Below are 24,135 nucleotides of genomic sequence, written 5' to 3' on the forward strand. Positions count from 1 at the left end.
GTCTGAACTGGGGTGGCCGAGTGGGCTAAAGAACGGTGATGGATCAAACCTGGATCTGTTGACTGGGTGTGAGTGTTTGATTGGTTCTGATGCTCCGTTCATCACCACCCCCTTTTGTACCGCTTTGTTTGCCATAAGTTGGCAGGGTATGCTCAGACGTTGAGTTCCTTGCTCACTTTGCCACTGGATTCAAGCAAGCCTGGCTGAAGACGGCTGAAATGCCAGAAACCGGTCCTAGGAAGCTTGTTTCCTGTCCAGGGAAGGCATGGCTTGGCAGTTTGGGATGGACTGTTCCCATGAGGCACAGGGTCAGACTGATTTGCATATGGCCATGTCTGAACTGGAGTGGCAGAGTGGGCTAAAGAACGGCGATGGATCAAACCCAGATCTGTTGACTGGGTGTGAGTGTTTGATTGGTTCTGATGCTCCGTTCATCACCACCCCCTTTTGTACCGCTTTGTTCGCCATAAGTTGGCAGGGTATGCTCAGACGTTGAGTCCCTTGCTCACTTTGCCACTGGATTCAAGCAAGCCTGGCTGAAGACGGCTGAAATGCCAGAAACCGGTCCTAGGAAGCTTGTTTCCGGTCCAGGGAAGGCATGGCTTGGCAGTTCGGACCGGACTGTTCCCATGAGGCACAGGGTCAGACTGATTTGTATATGGCCATGTCTGAACTGGGGTGGCAGAGTGGGCTAAAGAACGGTGATGGATCAAACCCGGATCAGTTGACTGGGTGTGAGTGTTTGATTGGTTCTGATGCTTCCTTCATCACCACCCCCTTTTGTACCGCTTTGTTCGCCATAAGTTGGCAGGGTATGCTCATACGTTGAGTCCCTTGCTCACTTTGCCACTGGATTCAAGCAAGCCTGGCTGAAGACGGCTGAAATGCCAGAAACTGGTCCTAGGAAGCTTGTTTCCGGTCCAGGGAAGGCATGGCTTGGCAGTTCGGGCGGAATGTTCCCATGAGGCACAGGGTCAGACTGATTTGCATATGGCCATGTCTGAACTGGGGTGGCAGAGTGGGCTAAAGAACGGTGATGGATCAAACCCGGATCTGTTGACTGGGTGTGAGTGTTTGATTGGTTCTGATGCTCCGTTCATCACCACCCCCTTTTGTACCGCTTTGTTCGCCATAATTTGGCAGGGTATGCTCAGACGTTGAGTCCCTTGCTCACTTTGCCACTGGATTCAAGCAAGCCTGGCTGAAGACGGCTGAAATGCCAGAAACCTGTCCTAGGAAGCTTGTTTCCGGTCCAGGGAAGACATGGCTTGGCAGTTCGGGCTGGACTGTTCCCATGAGGCACAGGGTCAGACTGATTTACATATGGCCATGGCTGAACTGGGGTGGCCGAGTGGGCTAAAGAACGGTGATGGATCAAACCTGGATCTGTTGACTGGGTGTGAGTGTTTGATTGGTTCTGATGCTCTTTCCATCACCACCCCCTTTTGTACCGCTTTGTTTGCCATAAGTTGGCAGGGTATGCTCAGATGTTGAGTCCCTTGCTCACTTTGCCACTGGATTCAAGCAAGCCTGGCTGAAGACGGCTGAAATGCCAGAAACCGGTCCTAGGAAGCTTGTTTCCGGTCCAGGGAAGGCATGGCTTGGCAGTTTGGGATGGACTGTTCCCATGAGGCACAGGGTCAGACTGATTTGCATATGGCCATGTCTGAACTGAAGTGGCAGAGTGGGCTAAAGAACGGTGATGGATCAAACCCAGATCTGTTGACTGGGTGTGAGTGTTTGATTGGTTCTGATGCTCCGTTCATCACCACCCCCTTTTGTACCGCTTTGTTTGCCATAAGTTGGCAGGGTATGCTCAGACGTTGAGTCCCTTGCTCACTTTGCCACTGGATTCAAGCAAGCCTGGCTGAAGACGGCTGAAATGCCAGAAACCGGTCCTAGGAAGCTTGTTTCCGGTCCAGGGAAGGCATGGCTTGGCAGTTCGGGCCGGACTGTTCCCATGAGGCACAGGGTCAGACTGATTTGCATATGGCCATGTCTGAACTGGGGTGGCAGAGTGGGCTAAAGAACGGTGATGGATCAAACCCGGATCTCTTGACTGGGTGTGAGTGTTTGATTGGTTCTGATGCTCCGTTCATCACCACCCCCTTTTTTTTACCGCTTTGTTCGCCATAATTTGGCAGGGTATGCTCAGACGTTGAGTCCCTTGCTCACTTTGCCACTGGATTCAAGCAAGCCTGGCTGAAGACGGCTGAAATGCCAGAAACCGGTCCTAGGAAGCTTGTTTCCGGTCCAGGGAAGACATGGCTTGGCAGTTCGGGCTGGACTGTTCCCATGAGGCACAGGGTCAGACTGATTTGCATATGGCCATGGCTGAACTGGGGTGGCCGAGTGGGCTAAAGAACGGTGATGGATCAAACCTGGATCTGTTGACTGGGTGTGAGTGTTTGATTGGTTCTGATGCTCCTTTCATCACCACCCCCTTTTGTACCGCTTTGTTTGCCATAAGTTGGCAGGGTATGCTCAGACGTTGAGTCCCTTGCTCACTTTGCCACTGGATTCAAGCAAGCCTGGCTGAAGACGGCTGAAATGCCAGAAACCGGTCCTAGGAAGCTTGTTTCCGGTCCAGGGAAGGCATGCTTGGCAGTTTGGGATGGACTGTTCCCATGAGGCACAGGGTCAGACTGATTTGCATATGGCCATGTCTGAACTGGGGTGGCAGAGTGGGCTAAAGAACGGTGATGGATCAAACCTGGATCTGTTGACTGGGTGTGAGTGTTTGATTGGTTCTGATGCTCCGTTCATCACCACCCCCTTTTGTACCGCTTTGTTCGCCATAAGTTGGCAGGGTATGCTCAGACGTTGAGTCCCTTGGTCACTGTGCCACTGGATTCAAGCAAGCTTGGCTGAAGACGGCTGAAATGCCAGAAACCGGTCCTAGGAAGCTTGTTTCCGGTCCAGGGAAGGCATGGCTTGGCAGTTCGGGCTGGACTGTTCCCATGAGGCACAGGGTCAGACTGATTTGCATATGGCCATGTCTGAACTGGGGTGGCAGAGTGGGCTAAAGAACGGTGATGGATCAAACCCGGATCTGTTGACTGGGTGTGAGTGTTTGATTGGTTCTGATGCTCCGTTCATCACCACCCCCTTTTCTACCGCTTTCTTCGCCATAATTTGGCAGGGTATGCTCAGACGTTGAGTCCCTTGCTCACTTTGCCACTGGATTCAAGCAAGCCTGGCTGAAGACGGCTGAAATGCCAGAAACCGGTCCTAGGAAGCTTGTTTCCGGTCCAGGGAAGACATGGCTTGGCAGTTCGGGCTGGACTGTTCCCATGAGGCACAGGGTCAGACTGATTTGCATATGGCCATGTCTGAACTGGGGTGGCCGAGTAGGCTAAAGAACGGTGATGGATCAAACCTGGATCTGTTGACTGGGTGTGAATGTTTGATTGGTTCTGATGCTCCGTTCATCACCACCCCCTTTTGTACCGCTTTGTTTGCCATAAGTTGGCAGGGTATGCTCAGACGTTGAGTCCCTTGCTCACTTTGCCACTGGATTCAAGCAAGCCTGGCTGAAGATGGCTGAAATGCCAGAAACCGGTCCTAGGAAGCTTGTTTCCGGTCCAGGGAAGGCATGGCTTGGCAGTTTGGGATGGACTGTTCCCATGAGGCACAGGGTCAGACTGATTTGCATATGGCCATGTCTGAACTGGAGTGGCAGAGTGGGCTAAAGAACGGTGATGGATCAAACCTGGATCTGTTGACTGGGTGTGAGTGTTTGATTGGTTCTGATGCTCCTTTCATCACCACCCCCTTTTGTACCGCTTTGTTTGCCATAAGTTGGCAGGGTATGCTCACACGTTGAGTCCCTTGTTCACTTTGCCACTGGATTCAAGCAAGCCTGGCTGAAGACGGCTGAAATGCCAGAAATCGGTCCTAGGAAGCTTGTTTCCGGTCCAGGGAAGGCATGGCTTGGCAGTTTGGGATGGACTGTTCCCATGAGGCACAGGGTCAGACTGATTTGCATATGGCCATGTCTGAACTGGGGTGGCAGAGTGGGCTAAAGAACGGTGATGGATCAAACCCGGATCTGTTGACTGGGTGTGAGTGTTTGATTGGTTCTGATGCTCCGTTCATCACCACCCCCTTTTGTACCGCTTTGTTCGCCATAAGTTGGCAGGGTATGCTCAGACGTTGAGTCCCTTGGTCACTTTGCCACTGGATTCAAGCAAGCCTGGCTGAAGATGGCTGAAATGCCAGAAACCGGTCCTAGGAAGCTTGTTTCCGGTCCAGGGAAGGCATGGCTTGGCAGTTCGGGCTGGACTGTTCCCATGAGGCACAGGGTCAGACTGGTTTGCATATGGCCATGTCTGAACTGGGGTGGCAGAGTGGGCTAAAGAACGGTGATGGATCAAACCCGGATCTGTTGACTGTGTGTGAGTGTTTGATTGGTTCTGATGCTCCGTTCATCACCACCCCCTTTTGTACCGCTTTCTTCGCCATAATTTGGCAGGGTATGCTCAGACGTTGAGTCCCTTGCTCACTTTGCCACTGGATTCAAGCAAGCCTGGCTGAAGACGGCTGAAATGCCAGAAACCGGTCCTAGGAAGGTTGTTTCCGGTCCAGGGAAGACATGGCTTGGCAGTTCGGGCTGGACTGTTCCCATGAGGCACAGGGTCAGACTGATTTGCATATGGCCATGTCTGAACTGGGGTGGCCGAGTAGGCTAAAGAACGGTGATGGATCAAACCTGGATCTGTTGACTGGGTGTGAATGTTTGATTGGTTCTGATGCTCCGTTCATCACCACCCCCTTTTGTACCGCTTTGTTTGCCATAAGTTGGCAGGGTATGCTCAGACGTTGAGTCCCTTGCTCACTTTGCCACTGGATTCAAGCAAGCCTGGCTGAAGACGGCTGAAATGCCGTAAACCGGTCCTAGGAAGCTTGTTTACCGTCCAGGGAAGGCATGGCTTGGCAGTTCGGGCTGGACTGTTCCCATGAGGCACAGGGTCAGACTGATTTGCATATGGCCATGTCTGAACTGGAGTGGCAGAGTGGGCTAAAGAACGGTGATGAATCAAACCCAGATCTGTTGACTGGGTGTGAGTGTTTGATTGGTTCTGATGCTCCGTTCATCACCACCCCCTTTTGTACCGCTTTGTTCGCCATAAGTTGGCAGGGTATGCTCAGACGTTGAGTCCCTTGCTCACTTTGCCACTGGATTCAAGCAAGCCTGGCTGAAGACGGCTGAAATGCCAGAAACAGGTCCTAGGAAGCTTGTTTCCGGTCCAGGGAAGACATGGCTTGGCAGTTCGGGCTGGACTGTTCCCATGAGGCACAGGGTCAGACTGATTTGCATATGGCCATGTCTGAATTGGGGTGGCTGAGTGGGCTAAAGAACGGTGATGGATCAAACCCGGATCTGTTGACTGGGTGTGAGTGTTTGATTGGTTCTGATGCTCCGTTCATCACCACCCCCTTTTGTACCGCTTTGTTTGCCATAAGTTGGCAGGGTATGCTCAGACGTTGAGTCCCTTGCTCACTTTGCCACTGGATTCAAGCAAGCCTGGCTGAAGACGGCTGAAATGCCAAAAACCGGTCCTAGGAAGCTTGTTTACCGTCCAGGGAAGGCATGGTTTGGAAGTTCGGGCTGGACTGTTCCCATGAGGCACAGGGTCAGACTGATTTGCATATGGCCATGTCTGAATTGGGGTGGCAGAGTGGGCTAAAGAACGGTGATGGATCAAACCCGGATCTGTTGACTGGGTGTGAGTGTTTGATTGGTTCTGATTCTCCGTTCATCACCACCCCCTTTTGTACCGCTTTGTTCGCCATAAGTTGGCAGGGTATGCTCATACGTTGAGTCCCTTGCTCACTTTGCCACTGGATTCAAGCAAGCCTGGCTGAAGATGGCTGAAATGCCAGAAACCGGTAAATATTTCATTACCGGTACTATTTGTTATGCGGTAAAGTCTAGTAAGAATAACTCAGAAAATATAAGAGGCAGAATCCGTGGTATTAGAGGTTCTAAAAGGCTTTATTCCTCTATAAAGGAATTACAGTTCGAACTGTAGGCTTCAAATTCCATCACCACGAAGGTTCAGGAAGGGAAGGCAATACATTATTGACAAGTAATGATATTTATATGAAAAGTATTACATTAAGACAGATGCAAGAGGCGTAACAGCTGATAATACAGATAATGATACACATACGTAATGAAAAAAGGCGTAAACATAGGCGTAACTAAATACGTCATTAAACATGATGTCACAAGTGGGTGGATCCATAAGAGAATCCTGCAATGTCAGCAGAAATACTTGGCAGAGATGCACGCGCAGCCGCATGACGTGTGATTGACGTGCAACTAGAGGGTGAAGGAGACTTGACATTTAGCTCTACATGTGGAGACAGAAGTCTGAGGGGTCATGTCAACCTAATCCCAAATCATATCTAATATCTTATGTTTAAAGAACTGTATTATCCAAAAGGAAAGGTCTCTCGGACGGAATCTATTCTATACTGACTGTTAGTGTGTGTACAAGCGTCTAAATGTCTACATGAGATGCGAGGGGGCAGGAATCTTCCATGGTAACAGGGGCTATGAATTACTTGCATGAGGACAGTGAGGCCTGGCCCTTTGCACGGTAGCTGGAAGAATGTTTACCTAAACTACTAGACAGGAATGCATCGGATGAGGAGCGGAGCAGATAATCTTGAAGGTGAAATACAGTTTTTGGCAGGCAACAGGCTGGATCAGGCACCGTTAGCCGCGCAGGGAGTAGGACAAAGTTCATGGATACAGATGCAGGTTCGGACTGGAGCTTTCAGAGGCAGAAGGCAGGAAAAGGCTTGATGGCAGAATTCAGGGCCTACTCACCTGAATCTGTAAAATGTGGAAAGTGAACCACATAAAGTCGGTGGCCTTTCATACTTAGGAATGGAATATCTGACCCATTCATGGCGGATCTGAAAGAGGACATGTTGACGGTGGACGCACATGTATTTGCGTCTTCATAACTGGAACTGGAGGGAACATACATGTACTTGTAACATGCACATGGAGCCGTTGGGGTCTACGATAGGGGACATAACTGATCACAAAATTCATATTTCCTCACTAGGAAGCTTGTTTCCGGTCCAGGGAAGGCATGGCTTGGCAGTTCGGGACGGACTGTTCCCATGAGGCACAGGGTCAGACTGATTTGCATATGGCCATGTCTGAACTGGGGTGGCAGAGTGGGCTAAAGAACGGTGATGGATCAAACCCGGATCTGTTGACTGGGTGTGAGTGTTTGATTGGTTCTGATGCTTCCTTCATCACCACCCCCTTTTGTACCGCTTTGTTCGCCATAAGTTGGCAGGGTATGCTCAGACGTTGAGTCCCTTGCTCACTTTGCCACTGGATTCAAGCAAGCCTGGCTGAAGACGGCTGAAATGCCAGAAACCGGTCCTAGGAAGCTTGTTTCCGGTCCAGGGAAGGCATGGCTTGGCAGTTCGGGCTGGACTGTTCCCATGAGGCACAGGGTCAGACTGATTTGCATATGGCCATGTCTGAACTGGAGTGGCAGAGTGGGCTAAAGAACGGTGATGGATCAAACCCAGATCTGTTGACTGGGTGTGAGTGTTTGATTGGTTCTGATTCTCCGTTCATCACCACCCCCTTTTGTAGCGCTTTGTTCGCCATAAGTTGGCAGGGTATGCTCATACGTTGAGTCCCTTGCTCACTTTGCCACTGGATTCAAGCAAGCCTGGCTGAAGATGGCTGAAATGCCAAAAACTGGTCCTAGGAAGCTTGTTTCCGGTCCAGGGAAGGCATGGCTTGGCAGTTCGGGCTGGACTGTTCCCATGAGGCACAGGGTCAGACTGATTTGCATATGGCCATGTCTGAACTGGGGTGGCAGAGTGGGCTAAAGAACAGTGATGGATCAAACCCGGATCTGTTGACTGGGTGTGAGTGTTTGATTGGTTCTGATGCTCCGTTCATCACCACCCCCTTTTGTACCGCTTTGTTCGCCATAAGTTGGCAGGGTATGCTCAGACGTTGAGTCCCTTGCTCACTTTGCCACTGGATTCAAGCAATCCTGGCTGAAGACGGCTGAAATGCCAGAAACCGGTCCTAGGAAGCTTGTTTCCGGTCCAGGGAAGGCATGGCTTGGCAGTTCGGGCTGGACTGTTCCCATGAGGCACAGGGTCAGACTGATTTGCATATGGCCATGTCTGAACTGGGGTGGCAGAGTGGGCTAAAGAACGGTGATGGATCAAACCCGGATCTGTTGACTGGGTGTGAGTGTTTGATTGGTTCTGATTCTCCGTTCATCACCACCCCCTTTTGTACCGCTTTGTTTGCCATAAGTTGGCAGGGTATGCTCAGACGTTGAGTCCCTTGCTCACTTTGCCACTGGATTCAGGCAAGCCTGGCTGAAGATGGCTGAAATGCCAGAAACCGGTCCTAGGAAGCTTGTTTCCGGTCCAGGGAAGGCATGGCTTGCCAGTTCGGGCCGGACTGTTCCCATGAGGCACAGGGTCAGACTGATTTGCATATGGCCATGTCTGAACTGGGGTGGCAGAGTGGGCTAAAGAATGGTGATGGATCAAACCCGGATCTGTTGACTGGGTGTGAGTATTTGATTGGTTCTGATGCCCCGTTCATCACCACCCCCTTTTGTACCGCTTTGTTCGCCATAATTTGGCAGGGTATGCTCAGACGTTGAGTCCCTTGCTCACTTTGCCACTGGATTCAAGCAAGCCTGGCTGAAGACTGCTGAAATGCCAGAAACCGGTCCTAGGAAGCTTGTTTCCGGTCCAGGGAAGGCATGGCTTGGCAGTTTGGGATGGACTGTTTCCATGAGGCACAGGGTCAGACTGATTTGCATATGGCCATGTCTGAACTGGAGTGGTGGAGTGGGCTAAAGAACGGTGATGGATCAAACCCAGATCTGTTGACTGGGTGTGAGTGTTTGATTGGTTATGATGCTCCGTTCATCACCACCCCCTTTTGTACCGCTTTGTTCGCCATAAGTTGGCAGGGTGTGCTCAGACGTTGAGTCCCTTGCTCACTTTGCCACTGGATTCAAGCAAGCCTGGCTGAAGACGGCTGAAATGCTAGAAACCGGTCCTAGGAAGCTTGTTTCCGGTCCAGGGAAGGCATGGCTTGGCAGTTTGGGCCGGACTGTTCCCATGAGGCACAGGGTCAGACTGATTTGCATATGGCCATGTCTGAACTGGGGTGGCAGAGTGGGCTAAAGAACGGTGATGGATCAAACCCGGATCTGTTGACTTGGTGTGAGTGTTTGATTGGTTCTGATGCTCCGTTCATCACCACCCCCTTTTGTACCTCTTTGTTCGCCATAAGTTGGCAGGGTATGCTCAGACGTTGAGTCCCTTGCTCACTTTGCCACTGGATTCAAGCAAGCCTGGCTGAAGACGGCTGAAATGCCAGAAACCGGTCCTAGGAAGCTTGTTTCCGGTCCAGGGAAGGCATGCTTGGCAGTTTGGGATGGACTGTTCCCATGAGGCACAGGGTCAGACTGATTTGCATATGGCCATGTCTGAACTGGGGTGGCAGAGTGGGCTAAAGAACGGTGATGGATCAAACCTGGATCTGTTGACTGGGTGTGAGTGTTTGATTAGTTCTGATGCTCCGTTCATCACCACCCCCTTTTGTACCGCTTTGTTCGCCATAAGTTGGCAGGGTATGCTCAGACGTTGAGTCCCTTGGTCACTGTGCCACTGGATTCAAGCAAGCTTGGCTGAAGACGGCTGAAATGCCAGAAACCGGTCCTAGGAAGCTTGTTTCCGGTCCAGGGAAGGCATGGCTTGGCAGTTCGGGCTGGACTGTTCCCATGAGGCACAGGATCAGACTGATTTGCATATGGCCATGTCTGAACTGGGGTGGCAGAGTGGGCTAAAGAACGGTGATGGATCAAACCCGGATCTGTTGACTGGGTGTGAGTGTTTGATTGGTTCTGATGCTCCGTTCATCACCACCCCCTTTTCTACCGCTTTCTTCGCCATAATTTGGCAGGGTATGCTCAGACGTTGAGTCCCTTGCTCACTTTGCCACTGGATTCAAGCAAGCCTGGCTGAAGACGGCTGAAATGCCAGAAACCGGTCCTAGGAAGCTTGTTTCCGGTCCAGGGAAGACATGGCTTGGCAGTTCGGGCTGGACTGTTCCCATGAGGCACAGGGTCAGACTGATTTGCATATGGCCATGTCTGAACTGGGGTGGCCGAGTAGGCTAAAGAACGGTGATGGATCAAACCTGGATCTGTTGACTGGGTGTGAATGTTTGATTGGTTCTGATGCTCCGTTCATCACCACCCCCTTTTGTACCGCTTTGTTCGCCATAAGTTGGCAGGGTGTGCTCAGACGTTGAGTCCCTTGCTCACTTTGCCACTGGATTCAAGCAAGCCTGGCTGAAGACGGCTGAAATGCTAGAAACCGGTCCTAGGAAGCTTGTTTCCGGTCCAGGGAAGGCATGGCTTGGCAGTTTGGGCCGGACTGTTCCCATGAGGCACAGGGTCAGACTGATTTGCATATGGCCATGTCTGAACTGGGGTGGCAGAGTGGGCTAAAGAACGGTGATGGATCAAACCCGGATCTGTTGACTTGGTGTGAGTGTTTGATTGGTTCTGATGCTCCGTTCATCACCACCCCCTTTTGTACCTCTTTGTTCGCCATAAGTTGGCAGGGTATGCTCAGACGTTGAGTCCCTTGCTCACTTTGCCACTGGATTCAAGCAAGCCTGGCTGAAGACGGCTGAAATGCCAGAAACCGGTCCTAGGAAGCTTGTTTCCGGTCCAGGGAAGGCATGCTTGGCAGTTTGGGATGGACTGTTCCCATGAGGCACAGGGTCAGACTGATTTGCATATGGCCATGTCTGAACTGGGGTGGCAGAGTGGGCTAAAGAACGGTGATGGATCAAACCTGGATCTGTTGACTGGGTGTGAGTGTTTGATTAGTTCTGATGCTCCGTTCATCACCACCCCCTTTTGTACCGCTTTGTTCGCCATAAGTTGGCAGGGTATGCTCAGACGTTGAGTCCCTTGGTCACTGTGCCACTGGATTCAAGCAAGCTTGGCTGAAGACGGCTGAAATGCCAGAAACCGGTCCTAGGAAGCTTGTTTCCGGTCCAGGGAAGGCATGGCTTGGCAGTCCGGGCTGGACTGTTCCCATGAGGCACAGGGTCAGACTGATTTGCATATGGCCATGTCTGAACTGGGGTGGCAGAGTGGGCTAAAGAACGGTGATGGATCAAACCCGGATCTGTTGACTGGGTGTGAGTGTTTGATTGGTTCTGATGCTCCGTTCATCACCACCCCCTTTTCTACCGCTTTCTTCGCCATAATTTGGCAGGGTATGCTCAGACGTTGAGTCCCTTGCTCACTTTGCCACTGGATTCAAGCAAGCCTGGCTGAAGACGGCTGAAATGCCAGAAACCGGTCCTAGGAAGCTTGTTTCCGGTCCAGGGAAGACATGGCTTGGCAGTTCGGGCTGGACTGTTCCCATGAGGCACAGGGTCAGACTGATTTGCATATGGCCATGTCTGAACTGGGGTGGCCGAGTAGGCTAAAGAACGGTGATGGATCAAACCTGGATCTGTTGACTGGGTGTGAATGTTTGATTGGTTCTGATGCTCCGTTCATCACCACCCCCTTTTGTACCGCTTTGTTTGCCATAAGTTGGCAGGGTATGCTCAGACGTTAAGTCCCTTGCTCACTTTGCCACTGGATTCAAGCAAGCCTGGCTGAAGACGGCTGAAATGCCAGAAACCGGTCCTAGGAAGCTTGTTTCCGGTCCAGGGAAGGCATGGCTTGGCAGTTTGGGATGGACTGTTCCCATGAGGCACAGGGTCAGACTGATTTGCATATGGCCATGTCTGAACTGGAGTGGCAGAGTGGGCTAAAGAACGGTGATGGATCAAACCTGGATCTGTTGACTGGGTGTGAGTGTTTGATTGGTTCTGATGCTCCTTTCATCACCACCCCCTTTTGTACCGCTTTGTTTGCCATAAGTTGGCAGGGTATCCTCACACGTTGAGTCCCTTGCTCACTTTGCCACTGGATTCAAGCAAGCCTGGCTGAAGACGGCTGAAATGCCAGAAACCGGTCCTAGGAAGCTTGTTTCCGGTCCAGGGAAGGCATGGCTTGGCAGTTTGGGATGGACTGTTCCCATGAGGCACAGGGTCAGACTGATTTGCATATGGCCATGTCTGAACTGGGGTGGCAGAGTGGGCTAAAGAACGGTGATGGATCAAACCCGGATCTGTTGACTGGGTGTGAGTGTTTGATTGGTTCTGATGCTCCGTTCATCACCACCCCCTTTTGTACCGCTTTGTTCGCCATAAGTTGGCAGGCTATGCTCAGACGTTGAGTCCCTTGGTCACTTTGCCACTGGATTCAAGCAAGCCTGGCTGAAGACGGCTAAAATGCCAGAAACCGGTCCAAGGAAGCTTGTTTCCGGTCCAGGGAAGGCATGGCTTGGCAGTTCGGGCTGGACTGTTCCCATGAGGCACAGGGTCAGACTGATTTGCATATGGCCATGTCTGAACTGGGGTGGCAGAGTGGGCTAAAGAACGGTGATGGATCAAACCCGGATCTGTTGACTGTGTGTGAGTGTTTGATTGGTTCTGATGCTCCGTTCATCACCACCCCCTTTTGTACCGCTTTCTTCGCCATAATTTGGCAGGGTATGCTCAGACGTTGAGTCCCTTGCTCACTTTGCCACTGGATTCAAACAAGCCTGGCTGAAGACGGCTGAAATGCCAGAAACCGGTCCTAGGAAGCTTGTTTCCGGTCCAGGGAAGACATGGCTTGGCAGTTCGGGCTGGACTGTTCCCATGAGGCACAGGGTCAGACTGATTTGCATATGGCCATGTCTGAACTGGGGTGGCCGAGTAGGCTAAAGAACGGTGATGGATCAAACCTGGATCTGTTGACTGGGTGTGAATGTTTGATTGGTTCTGATGCTCCGTTCATCACCACCCCCTTTTGTACCGCTTTGTTTGCCATAAGTTGGCAGGGTATGCTCAGACGTTGAGTCCCTTGCTCACTTTGCCACTGGATTCAAGCAAGCCTGGCTGAAGACGGCTGAAATGCCGTAAACCGGTCCTAGGAAGCTTGTTTACCGTCCAGGGAAGGCATGGCTTGGCAGTTCGGGCTGGACTGTTCCCATGAGGCACAGGGTCAGACTGATTTGCATATGGCCATGTCTGAACTGGAGTGGCAGAGTGGGCTAAAGAACGGTGATGAATCAAACCCAGATCTGTTGACTGGGTGTGAGTGTTTGATTGGTTCTGATGCTCCGTTCATCACCACCCCCTTTTGTACCGCTTTGTTTGCCATAAGTTGGCAGGGTATGCTCAGACGTTGAGTCCCTTGCTCACTTTGCCACTGGATTCAAGCAAGCCTGGCTGAAGACGGCTGAAATGCCAAAAACCGGTCCTAGGAAGCTTGTTTACCGTCCAGGGAAGGCATGGCTTGGCAGTTCGGGCTGGACTGTTCCCATGAGGCACAGGGTCAGACTGATTTGCATATGGCCATGTCTGAATTGGGGTGGCAGAGTGGGCTAAAGAACGGTGATGGATCAAACCCGGATCTGTTGACTGGGTGTGAGTGTTTGATTGGTTCTGATTCTCCGTTCATCACCACCCCCTTTTGTACCGCTTTGTTCGCCATAAGTTGGCAGGGTATGCTCATACGTTGAGTCCCTTGCTCACTTTGCCACTGGATTCAAGCAAGCCTGGCTGAAGACGGCTGAAATGCCAGAAACCGGTCCTAGGAAGCTTGTTTCCGGTCCAGGGAAGGCATGGCTTGGCAGTTCGGGACGGACTGTTCCCATGAGGCACAGGGTCAGACTGATTTGCATATGGCCATGTCTGAACTGGGGTGGCAGAGTGGGCTAAAGAACGGTGATGGATCAAACCCGGATCTGTTGACTGGGTGTGAGTGTTTGATTGGTTCTGATGCTCCGTTCATCACCACCCCCTTTTGTACCGCTTTGTTCGCCATAATTTGGCAGGGTATGCTCAGACGTTGAGTCCCTTGCTCACTTTGCCACTGGATTCAAGCAAGCCTGGCTGAAGACGGCTGAAATGCCAGAAACCGGTCCTAGGAAGCTTGTTTCCTGTCCAGGGAAGGCATGGCTTGGCAGTTTGGGATGGACTGTTCCCATGAGGCACAGGGTCAGACTGATTTGCATATGGCCATGTCTGAACTGGAGTGGCAGAGTGGGCTAAAGAACGGTGATGGATCAAACCCAGATCTGTTGACTGGGTGTGAGTGTTTGATTGGTTCTGATGCTCCGTTCATCACCACCCCCTTTTGTTCCGCTTTGTTTGCCATAAGTTGGCAGGGTATGCTCAGACGTTGAGTCCCTTGCTCACTTTGCCACTGGATTCAAGCAAGCCTGGCTGAAGACGGCTGAAATGCCAGAAACCGGTCCTAGGAAGCTTGTTTCCGGTCCAGGGAAGGCATGGCTTGGCAGTTCGGACCGGACTGTTCCCATGAGGCACAGGGTCAGACTGATTTGCATATGGCCATGTCTGAACTGGGGTGGCAGAGTGGGCTAAAGAACGGTGATGGATCAAACCCGGATCTGTTGACTGGGTGTGAGTGTTTGATTGGTTCTGATGCTTCCTTCATCACCACCCCCTTTTGTACCGCTTTGTTCGCCATAAGTTGGCAGGGTATGCTCAGACGTTGAGTCCCTTGCTCACTTTGCCACTGGATTCAAGCAAGCCTGGCTGAAGACGGCTGAAATGCCAGAAACCGGTCCTAGGAAGCTTGTTTCCGGTCCAGGGAAGGCATGGCTTGGCAGTTCGGGCTGGACTGTTCCCATGAGGCACAGGGTCAGACTGATTTGCATATGGCCATGTCTGAACTGGAGTGGCAGAGTGGGCTAAAGAACGGTGATGGATCAAACCCAGATCTGTTGACTGGGTGTGAGTGTTTGATTGGTTCTGATGCTCCGTTCATCACCACCCCCTTTTGTACCGCTTTGTTCGCCATAAGTTGGCAGGGTATGCTCAGACGTTGAGTCCCTTGCTCACTTTGCCACTGGATTCAAGCAAGCCTGGCTGAAGACGGCTGAAATACCAGAAACCGGTCCTAGGAAGCTTGTTTACCGTCCAGGGAAGGCATGGCTTGGCAGTTCGGGCTGGACTGTTCCCATGAGGCACAGGGTCAGACTGATTTGCATATGGCCATGTCTGAACTGGGGTGGCAGAGTGGGCTAAAGAACGGTGATGGATCAAACCCGGATCTGTGGACTGGGTGTGAGTGTTTGATTGGTTCTGATGCTCCATTCATCACCACCCCCTTTTGTACCGCTTTGTTCGCCATAATTTGGCAGGGTATGCTCAGACGTTGAGTCCCTTCCTCACTTTGCCACTGGATTCAAGCAAGCCTGGCTGAAGACGGCTGAAATGCCAGAAACCTGTCCTAGGAAGCTTGTTTCCGGTCCAGGGAAGACATGGCTTGGCAGTTCGGGCTGGACTGTTCCCATGAGGCACAGGGTCAGACTGATTTGCATATGGCCATGGCTGAACTGGGGTGGCCGAGTGGGCTAAAGAACGGTGATGGATCAAACCTGGATCTGTTGACTGGGTGTGAGTGTTTGATTGGTTCTGATGCTCTTTTCATCACCACTCCCTTTTGTACCGCTTTGTTTGCCATAAGTTGGCAGGGTATGCTCAGACGTTGAGTCCCTTGCTCACTTTGCCACTGGATTCAAGCAAGCCTGGCTGAAGACGGCTGAAATGCCAGAAACCGGTCCTAGGAAGCTTGTTTCCGGTCCAGGGAAGGCATGGCTTGGCAGTTTGGGATGGACTGTTCCCATGAGGCACAGGGTCAGACTGATTTGCATATGGCCATGTCTGAACTGGAGTGGCAGAGTGGGCTAAAGAACGGTGATGGATCAAACCCAGATCTGTTGACTGGGTGTGAGTGTTTGATTGGTTCTGATGCTCCGTTCATCACCACCCCCTTTTGTACCGCTTTGTTTGCCATCAGTTGGCAGGGTATGCTCAGACGTTGAGTCCCTTGCTCACTTTGCCACTGGATTCAAGCAAGCCTGGCTGAAGACGGCTGAAATGCCAAAAACCGGTCCTAGGAAGCTTGTTTACCGTCCAGGGAAGGCATGGCTTGGCAGTTCGGGCTGGACTGTTCCCATGAGGCACAGGGTCAGACTGATTTGCATATGGCCATGTCTGAATTGGGGTGGCAGAGTGGGCTAAAGAACGGTGATGGATCAAACCCGGATCTGTTGACTGGGTGTGAGTGTTTGATTGGTTCTGATTCTCCGTTCATCACCACCCCCTTTTGTACCGCTTTGTTCGCCATAAGTTGGCAGGATATGCTCATACGTTGAGTCCCTTGCTCACTTTGCCACTGGATTCAAGCAAGCCTGGCTGAAGACGGCTGAAATGCCAGAAACCGGTCCTAGGAAGCTTGTTTCCGGTCCAGGGAAGGCATGGCTTGGCAGTTCGGGACGGACTGTTCCCATGAGGCACAGGGTCAGACTGATTTGCATATGGCCATGTCTGAACTGGGGTGGCAGAGTGGGCTAAAGAACGGTGATGGATCAAACCCGGATCTGTTGACTGGGTGTGAGTGTTTGATTGGTTCTGATGCTCCGTTCATCACCACCCCCTTTTGTACCGCTTTGTTCGCCATAATTTGGCAGGGTATGCTCAGACGTTGAGTCCCTTGCTCACTTTGCCACTGGATTCAAGCAAGCCTGGCTGAAGACGGCTGAAATGCCAGAAACCGGTCCTAGGAAGCTTGTTTCCTGTCCAGGGAAGGCATGGCTTGGCAGTTTGGGATGGACTGTTCCCATGAGGCACAGGGTCAGACTGATTTGCATATGGCCATGTCTGAACTGGAGTGGCAGAGTGGGCTAAAGAACGGTGATGGATCAAACCCAGATCTGTTGACTGGGTGTGAGTGTTTGATTGGTTCTGATGCTCCGTTCATCACCACCCCCTTTTGTTCCGCTTTGTTCGCCATAAGTTGGCAGGGTATGCTCAGACGTTGAGTCCCTTGCTCACTTTGCCACTGGATTCAAGCAAGCCTGGCTGAAGACGGCTGAAATGCCAGAAACCGGTCCTAGGAAGCTTGTTTCCGGTCCAGGGAAGGCATGGCTTGGCAGTTCGGACCGGACTGTTCCCATGAGGCACAGGGTCAGACTGATTTGCATATGGCCATGTCTGAACTGGGGTGGCAGAGTGGGCTAAAGAACAGTGATGGATCAAACCCGGATCTGTTGACTGGGTGTGAGTGTTTGATTGGTTCTGATGCTTCCTTCATCACCACCCCCTTTTGTACCGCTTTGTTCGCCATAAGTTGGCAGGGTATGCTCAGACGTTGAGTCCCGTGCTCACTTTGCCACTGGATTCAAGCAAGCCTGGCTGAAGACGGCTGAAATGCCAGAAACCGGTCCTAGGAAGCTTGTTTCCGGTCCAGGGAAGGCATGGCTTGGCAGTTCGGGCTGGACTGTTCCCATGAGGCACAGGGTCAGACTGATTTGCATATGGCCATGTCTGAACTGGAGTGGCAGAGTGGGCTAAAGAACGGTGATGGATCAAACCCAGATCTGTTGACTGGGTGTGAGTGTTTGATTGGTTCTGATGCTCCGTTCATCACCACCCCCTTTTGTACCGCTTTGTTCGCCATAAGTTGGCAGGGTATGCTCAGACGTTGAGTCCCTTGCTCACTTTGCCACTGGATTCAAGCAAGCCTGGCTGAAGACGGCTGAAATACCAGAAACCGGTCCTAGGAAGCTTGTTTACCGTCCAGGGAAGGCGTGGCTTGGCAGTTCGGGCTGGACTGTTCCCATGAGGCACAGGGTCAGACTGATTTGCATATGGCCATGTCTGAACTGGGGTGGCAGAGTGGGCTAAAGAACGGTGATGGATCAAACCCGGATCTGTGGACTGGGTGTGAGTGTTTGATTGGTTCTGATTCTCCGTTCATCACCACCCCCTTTTGTACCGCTTTGTTCGCCATAAGTTGGCAGGGTATGCTCATACTTTGAGTCCCTTGCTCACTTTGCCACTGGATTCAAGCAAGCCTGGCTGAAGACGGCTGAAATGCCAGAAACCGGTCCTAGGAAGCTTGTTTCCGGTCCAGGGAAGGCATGGCTTGGCAGTTCGGGCCGGAATGTTCCCATGAGGCACACGGTCAGACTGATTTGCATATGGCCATGTCTGAATTGGGGTGGCAGAGTGGGCTAAAGAACGGTGATGGATCAAACCCGGATCTGTTGACTGGGTGTGAGTGTTTGATTGGTTCTGATGCTCCGTTCATCACCACCCCCTTTTGTACCGCTTTGTTCGCCATAATTTGGCAGGGTATGCTCAGACGTTGAGTCCCTTCCTCACTTTGCCACTGGATTCAAGCAAGCCTGGCTGAAGACGGCTGAAATGCCAGAAACCTGTCCTAGGAAGCTTGTTTCCGGTCCAGGGAAGACATGGCTTGGCAGTTCGGGCTGGACTGTTCCCATGAGGCACAGGGTCAGACTGATTTGCATATGGCCATGGCTGAACTGGGGTGGCCGAGTGGGCTAAAGAACGGTGATGGATCAAACCTGGATCTGTTGACTGGGTGTGAGTGTTTGATTGGTTCTGATGCTCTTTTCATCACCACTCCCTTTTGTACCGCTTTGTTTGCCATAAGTTGGCAGGGTATGCTCAGACGTTGAGTCCCTTGCTCACTTTGCCACTGGATTCAAGCAAGCCTGGCTGAAGACGGCTGAAATGCCAGAAACCGGTCCTAGGAAGCTTGTTTCCGGTCCAGGGAAGGCATGGCTTGGCAGTTTGGGATGGACTGTTCCCATGAGGCACAGGGTCAGACTGATTTGCATATGGCCATGTCTGAACTGGAGTGGCAGAGTGGGCTAAAGAACGGTGATGGATCAAACCCAGATCTGTTGACTGGGTGTGAGTGTTTGATTGGTTCTGATGCTCCGTTCATCACCACCCCCTTTTGTACCGCTTTGTTTGCCATAAGTTGGCAGGGTATGCTCAGACGTTGAGTCCCTTGCTCACTTTGCCACTGGATTCAAGCAAGCCTGGCTGAAGACGGCTGAAATGCCAGAAACCGGTCCTAGGAAGCTTGTTTCCGGTCTAGGGAAGGCATGGCTTGGCAGTTCGGGCCGGACTGTTCCCATGAGGCACAGGGTCAGACTGATTTGGATATGGCCATGTCTGAACTGGGGTGGCAGAGTGGGCTAAAGAACGGTGATGGATCAAACCCGGATCTGTTGACTGGGTGTGAGTGTTTGATTGGTTCTGATGCTCTGTTCATCACCACCCCCTTTTTTTTACCGCTTTGTTCGCCATAATTTGGCAGGGTATGCTCAGACGTTGAGTCCCTTGCTCACTTTGCCACTGGATTCAAGCAAGCCTGGCTGAAGACGGCTGAAATGCCAGAAACCGGTCCTAGGAAGCTTGTTTCCGGTCCAGGGAAGACATGGCTTGGCAGTTCGGGCTGGACTGTTCCCATGAGGCACAGGGTCAGACTGATTTGCATATGGCCATGGCTGAACTGGGGTGGCCGAGTGTGCTAAAGAACGGTGATGGATCAAACCTGGATCTGTTGACTGGGTGTGAGTGTTTGATTGGTTCTGATGCTCCTTTCATCACCACCCCCTTTTGTACCGCTTTGTTTGCCATAAGTTGGCAGGGTATGCTCAGACGTTGAGTCCCTTGCTCACTTTGCCACTGGATTCAAGCAAGCCTGGCTGAAGACGGCTGAAATGCCAGAAACCGGTCCTAGGAAGCTTGTTTCCGGTCCAGGGAAGGCATGCTTGGCAGTTTGGGATGGACTGTTCCCATGAGGCACAGGGTCAGACTGATTTGCATATGGCCATGTCTGAACTGGGGTGGCAGAGTGGGCTAAAGAACGGTGATGGATCAAACCCGGATCTGTTGACTGGGTGTGAGTGTTTGATTGGTTCTGATGCTCCGTTCATCACCACCCCCTTTTGTACCGCTTTGTTCGCCATAAGTTGGCAGGGTATGCTCAGACGTTGAGTCCCTTGGTCACTTTGCCACTGGATTCAAGCAAGCTTGGCTGAAGACGGCTGAAATGCGAGAAACCGGTCCTAGGAAGCTTGTTTCCGGTCCAGGGAAGGCATGGCTTGGCAGTTCGGGCTGGACTGTTCCCATGAGGCACAGGGTCAGACTGATTTGCATATGGCCATGTCTGAACTGGGGTGGCAGAGTGGGCTAAAGAACGGTGATGGATCAAACCCGGATCTGTTGACTGGGTGTGAGTGTTTGATTGGTTCTGATGCTCCGTTCATCACCACCCCCTTTTCTACCGCTTTCTTCGCCATAATTTGGCAGGGTATGCTCAGACGTTGAGTCCCTTGCTCACTTTGCCACTGGATTCAAGCAAGCCTGGCTGAAGACGGCTGAAATGCCAGAAACCGGTCCTAGGAAGCTTGTTTCCTGTCCAGGGAAGGCATGGCTTGGCAGTTTGGGATGGACTGTTCCCATGAGGCACAGGGTCAGACTGATTTGCATATGGCCATGTCTGAACTGGAGTGGCAGAGTGGGCTAAAGAACGGTGATGGATCAAACCCAGATCTGTTGACTGGGTGTGAGTGTTTGATTGGTTCTGATGCTCCGTTCATCACCACCCCCTTTTGTTCCGCTTTGTTCGCCATAAGTTGGCAGGGTATGCTCAGACGTTGAGTCCCTTGCTCACTTTGCCACTGGATTCAAGCAAGCCTGGCTGAAGACGGCTGAAATGCCAGAAACCGGTCCTAGGAAGCTTGTTTCCGGTCCAGGGAAGGCATGGCTTGGCAGTTCGGACCGGACTGTTCCCATGAGGCACAGGGTCAGACTGATTTGCATATGGCCATGTCTGAACTGGGGTGGCAGAGTGGGCTAAAGAACAGTGATGGATCAAACCCGGATCTGTTGACTGGGTGTGAGTGTTTGATTGGTTCTGATGCTTCCTTCATCACCACCCCCTTTTGTACCGCTTTGTTCGCCATAAGTTGGCAGGGTATGCTCAGACGTTGAGTCCCGTGCTCACTTTGCCACTGGATTCAAGCAAGCCTGGCTGAAGACGGCTGAAATGCCAGAAACCGGTCCTAGGAAGCTTGTTTCCGGTCCAGGGAAGGCATGGCTTGGCAGTTCGGGCTGGACTGTTCCCATGAGGCACAGGGTCAGACTGATTTGCATATGGCCATGTCTGAACTGGAGTGGCAGAGTGGGCTAAAGAACGGTGATGGATCAAACCCAGATCTGTTGACTGGGTGTGAGTGTTTGATTGGTTCTGATGCTCCGTTCATCACCACCCCCTTTTGTACCGCTTTGTTCGCCATAAGTTGGCAGGGTATGCTCAGACGTTGAGTCCCTTGCTCACTTTGCCACTGGATTCAAGCAAGCCTGGCTGAAGACGGCTGAAATACCAGAAACCGGTCCTAGGAAGCTTGTTTACCGTCCAGGGAAGGCGTGGCTTGGCAGTTCGGGCTGGACTGTTCCCATGAGGCACAGGGTCAGACTGATTTGCATATGGCCATGTCTGAACTGGGGTGGCAGAGTGGGCTAAAGAACGGTGATGGATCAAACCCGGATCTGTGGACTGGGTGTGAGTGTTTGATTGGTTCTGATTCTCCGTTCATCACCACCCCCTTTTGTACCGCTTTGTTCGCCATAAGTTGGCAGGGTATGGTCATACGTTGAGTCCCTTGCTCACTTTGCCACTGGATTCAAGCAAGCCTGGCTGAAGACGGCTGAAATGCCAGAAACCGGTCCTAGGAAGCTTGTTTCCGGTCCAGGGAAGGCATGGCTTGGCAGTTCGGGCCGGAATGTTCCCATGAGGCACACGGTCAGACTGATTTGCATATGGCCATGTCTGAATTGGGGTGGCAGAGTGGGCTAAAGAACGGTGATGGATCAAACCCGGATCTGTTGACTGGGTGTGAGTGTTTGATTGGTTCTGATGCTCCGTTCATCACCACCCCCTTTTGTACCGCTTTGTTCGCCATAATTTGGCAGGGTATGCTCAGACGTTGAGTCCCTTCCTCACTTTGCCACTGGATTCAAGCAAGCCTGGCTGAAGACGGCTGAAATGCCAGAAACCTGTCCTAGGAAGCTTGTTTCCGGTCCAGGGAAGACATGGCTTGGCAGTTCGGGCTGGACTGTTCCCATGAGGCACAGGGTCAGACTGATTTGCATATGGCCATGGCTGAACTGGGGTGGCCGAGTGGGCTAAAGAACGGTGATGGATCAAACCTGGATCTGTTGACTGGGTGTGAGTGTTTGATTGGTTCTGATGCTCTTTTCATCACCACTCCCTTTTGTACCGCTTTGTTTGCCATAAGTTGGCAGGGTATGCTCAGACGTTGAGTCCCTTGCTCACTTTGCCACTGGATTCAAGCAAGCCTGGCTGAAGACGGCTGAAATGCCAGAAACCGGTCCTAGGAAGCTTGTTTCCGGTCCAGGGAAGGCATGGCTTGGCAGTTTGGGATGGACTGTTCCCATGAGGCACAGGGTCAGACTGATTTGCATATGGCCATGTCTGAACTGGAGTGGCAGAGTGGGCTAAAGAACGGTGATGGATCAAACCCAGATCTGTTGACTGGGTGTGAGTGTTTGATTGGTTCTGATGCTCCGTTCATCACCACCCCCTTTTGTACCGCTTTGTTTGCCATAAGTTGGCAGGGTATGCTCAGACGTTGAGTCCCTTGCTCACTTTGCCACTGGATTCAAGCAAGCCTGGCTGAAGACGGCTGAAATGCCAGAAACCGGTCCTAGGAAGCTTGTTTCCGGTCTAGGGAAGGCATGGCTTGGCAGTTCGGGCCGGACTGTTCCCATGAGGCACAGGGTCAGACTGATTTGGATATGGCCATGTCTGAACTGGGGTGGCAGAGTGGGCTAAAGAACGGTGATGGATCAAACCCGGATCTGTTGACTGGGTGTGAGTGTTTGATTGGTTCTGATGCTCTGTTCATCACCACCCCCTTTTTTTTACCGCTTTGTTCGCCATAATTTGGCAGGGTATGCTCAGACGTTGAGTCCCTTGCTCACTTTGCCACTGGATTCAAGCAAGCCTGGCTGAAGACGGCTGAAATGCCAGAAACCGGTCCTAGGAAGCTTGTTTCCGGTCCAGGGAAGACATGGCTTGGCAGTTCGGGCTGGACTGTTCCCATGAGGCACAGGGTCAGACTGATTTGCATATGGCCATGGCTGAACTGGGGTGGCCGAGTGTGCTAAAGAACGGTGATGGATCAAACCTGGATCTGTTGACTGGGTGTGAGTGTTTGATTGGTTCTGATGCTCCTTTCATCACCACCCCCTTTTGTACCGCTTTGTTTGCCATAAGTTGGCAGGGTATGCTCAGACGTTGAGTCCCTTGCTCACTTTGCCACTGGATTCAAGCAAGCCTGGCTGAAGACGGCTGAAATGCCAGAAACCGGTCCTAGGAAGCTTGTTTCCGGTCCAGGGAAGGCATGCTTGGCAGTTTGGGATGGACTGTTCCCATGAGGCACAGGGTCAGACTGATTTGCATATGGCCATGTCTGAACTGGGGTGGCAGAGTGGGCTAAAGAACGGTGATGGATCAAACCCGGATCTGTTGACTGGGTGTGAGTGTTTGATTGGTTCTGATGCTCCGTTCATCACCACCCCCTTTTGTACCGCTTTGTTCGCCATAAGTTGGCAGGGTATGCTCAGACGTTGAGTCCCTTGGTCACTTTGCCACTGGATTCAAGCAAGCTTGGCTGAAGACGGCTGAAATGCGAGAAACCGGTCCTAGGAAGCTTGTTTCCGGTCCAGGGAAGGCATGGCTTGGCAGTTCGGGCTGGACTGTTCCCATGAGGCACAGGGTCAGACTGATTTGCATATGGCCATGTCTGAACTGGGGTGGCAGAGTGGGCTAAAGAACGGTGATGGATCAAACCCGGATCTGTTGACTGGGTGTGAGTGTTTGATTGGTTCTGATGCTCCGTTCATCACCACCCCCTTTTCTACCGCTTTCTTCGCCATAATTTGGCAGGGTATGCTCAGACGTTGAGTCCCTTGCTCACTTTGCCACTGGATTCAAGCAAGCCTGGCTGAAGACGGCTGAAATGCCAGAAACCGGTCCTAGGAAGCTTGTTTCCTGTCCAGGGAAGGCATGGCTTGGCAGTTTGGGATGGACTGTTCCCATGAGGCAC

The sequence above is a fragment of the Triturus cristatus genome, chromosome 3_2 (assembly GCF_964204655.1).
Source record: "Triturus cristatus chromosome 3_2, aTriCri1.1, whole genome shotgun sequence".
Lineage (NCBI taxonomy): Eukaryota > Metazoa > Chordata > Amphibia > Caudata > Salamandridae > Triturus > Triturus cristatus.